Source organism: Chenopodium album, chromosome 27 (assembly GCF_948465745.1).
Source record: "Chenopodium album chromosome 27, dcCheAlbu1.1, whole genome shotgun sequence".
Lineage (NCBI taxonomy): Eukaryota > Viridiplantae > Streptophyta > Magnoliopsida > Caryophyllales > Amaranthaceae > Chenopodium > Chenopodium album.
Window position 1 is genome coordinate 13,583,846 of NC_137860.1, and position 2,593 is coordinate 13,586,438.

Genomic DNA, 2,593 nt, shown 5'->3' on the forward strand with positions numbered 1-2,593 from the left:
AGACAAGCACATGCTATATCTTGCACACAAGATAAAGACTCATGCATTGGTTTCAACTTAAAACTCTCTTCTAGCTTTCCACATCTCAAAGTTATTCGGCCTCCTTTCACATCTATCAAGACTCCCTAGGTAGCTAAGAAAGGTCTCCCTAGAATGATTGGAATATGCTCATCTTCCTCAATCTCCAAAACCACAAAATCTACGGGAAAAACAAACTTTCCAATCTTAAGAGGGACATCATCAACTCTCCCCTTAGGAAGCTTAATAGAGCGATCAACCAATTGAAGGGTTATATTAGATGGTTGAAGCTCACCTAGATCAAGTCTTTTGAAAACCGAATAGGGCATGATACTCACACTAGCCCCTAGATCACATAAAGCATTCTCAAACATCAATTTCTTGATCTTGCAAGGAATTGAAAAGTTTCCCGGATCCTCCATTTTCTCCGGAAGCTCACCATGGACAAGAGCACTAAAACACTTCCCTCCTTCCACCGAATTGCCCTCATTACGATCTTCCTTCTCCTCTAGTATCTCCCTAAGAAACTTGGAGTACTTAGGCATTTCGGGAATTGGCTCAGTAGAGGGTGTGGAAACATGAACTTCCTTAAGAACTTCAAGGAACTTCCCAAATTGCTCATCCACTTTGAATCTCAAGAATTTTTGGGGGTATGGTAGATCGGGAAATCTCTCTTCCTCACACATCTTTTCAACAACACTTTCTTCATTTTCCTCATCCTCACAATAAACTTCCCTAGACTCAACCCTCTCAACTTCATTCTCCATAGCACCACTCTCATCTTTTCCCTCCATTGAACAAGAAACTCCCTCACTAAGCTCATTCCCACCACTAGTGGCAATAGAATACACGGGTTTCTTTGGTTCAACGCCTTGGGAAGGTAAAGAAGAAGGACTAGCATAATCCTTAAGAGTGTTTACTAGTTGGGTTATTTGAGTCTCAAGCATCTTATTGTGAGTCATCATTTCATTGAACTTCTTATCACTAACCGCCATATAGGTGTTAATGATCTTGGTTTGATTATCAATCAATTCTTCCAAATTAGTCCTAGGAGAAGAAGGTTGTGAATAGGAATTTTCACCTTGAGTCTTTGGAACAAATCCGAGTGGGGGACCTCTTTGAGCATTGTTTTGAAAATTTCCCCTTCCTTGATTGTTCCAAGTACCCCTATTTTGATTTTGACTATAACCTTTATTATGGTTACCACCACCTTGATTATGGTTACCATTACCTTGGTTATGATTTCCATAACCTTGGTTTTGATTACCATAGCCTTGGTTTTTATTACCATAATTTTGGCTTTGATTTTGGCCACTATAACCTTGGTTATTATGGTTACCACGAGAACCTTGATTCCCTTGGTTCCTATAACCACCACCATGATTATAGTTGTCAAAATTGCCTTGGTTTTGGTAATTCCTATTCCATTGACCTCTTTGATTATCAAACCTTTAAACATTGTTGTTTGACACAAAATTCACATGCTCACACTCATTGTTATCAAACTCATCAACACATTCATTATTAGTGTCATGATCATATGATCCACATGCATCACAAAACAAACATCCCATAGGCATATTATGTGAAGTGGGAGGGGTTTGAGAGTTAGAAGAAGTACCTCTCCCCTTAAATTGGGAGGGAAGATTTGAAGCTTGAGAAGAGGAAGAAACACTCTCCAACTTGGCTTTGATTGCGGTCACCTCCTTTCCCAAGTTTGTCATTTGAGACGAAAGATTGTTGATGGCATTGAGATGGTCCACCGAATACAACGAAGATTGCTTGCTTGAAGAATCTCTTTCCCCATCATGCCAATCTCTATAGTAAGTCACCACATCCTCTATTATGTCCACAACTTCTTCTTCGGTCTTGTTCATGATAGGACCACCGGCCCCTCCATCAAGACATGATTTGCCTTGAGGACTTAAACCACCATAGAAGATTTAGATCACTTGGTATGTTGGAATTCCGTGGTGAGGACATTCTCTTTGATACTCCTTGAATCTTTCCCATGCTTCATAAAGACTCTCATTTGTCTTTTGCTTGAACCCTTGAATTAAAGCCCTTGCCTCCGCCGTTTTCATTTGAGGATAGAAACGGGACAAGAAAGCTTTAGTGACATCATCCCACGTTCTCAATGAATTGGGCTTCACCTCTTTGTCTAGCCATTCCAAAGATCTTCTCATGAGGGAGAAAGGGAACAACTTAAGGCAGATAAACTCTTGAGACACTCCATTAACCTTGATTGTGTTGCAATATTTTTCAAACTCCTTAAGATGGTTCAATGGGCTCTCATTCTTAGCCCCACTATATTGTCTCCTCTCAATTAGGGTGATCATTGCCGGCCAAATTTCAAAATCGTTTGCCGGTGTTGTAGGTGGAGCTATGCCGCTCTCGAACCTATATGCACCGGGCACTCCCAATTCTTTCAAGGCAACTCTTAAATGTTCTCCCATGACTTGTTCTTGTTCAATCTCTTCTTCGCTTGAAGAACTATAATCCAATTTCTTGTTTGCTACCCTCCTTGAGAAAGTTCTTTCAATCTCCGGATCAAAGGGACCAATTGAACGATCTC

The 2,593-nt window shown here is 40.5% G+C and overlaps 1 non-coding gene across 1 annotated transcript; it reads left to right on the forward strand.

Moving 5' to 3' along the window:
* The first annotated feature begins 1,983 nt into the window (after positions 1-1,983).
* LOC145621835 (small nucleolar RNA R71) lies at positions 1,984-2,089 on the forward strand. The gene has a single exon (XR_014108629.1). It is a non-coding gene; the product is annotated as a small nucleolar RNA R71 (small nucleolar RNA).
* Positions 2,090-2,593: the final 504 nt, after the last annotated feature.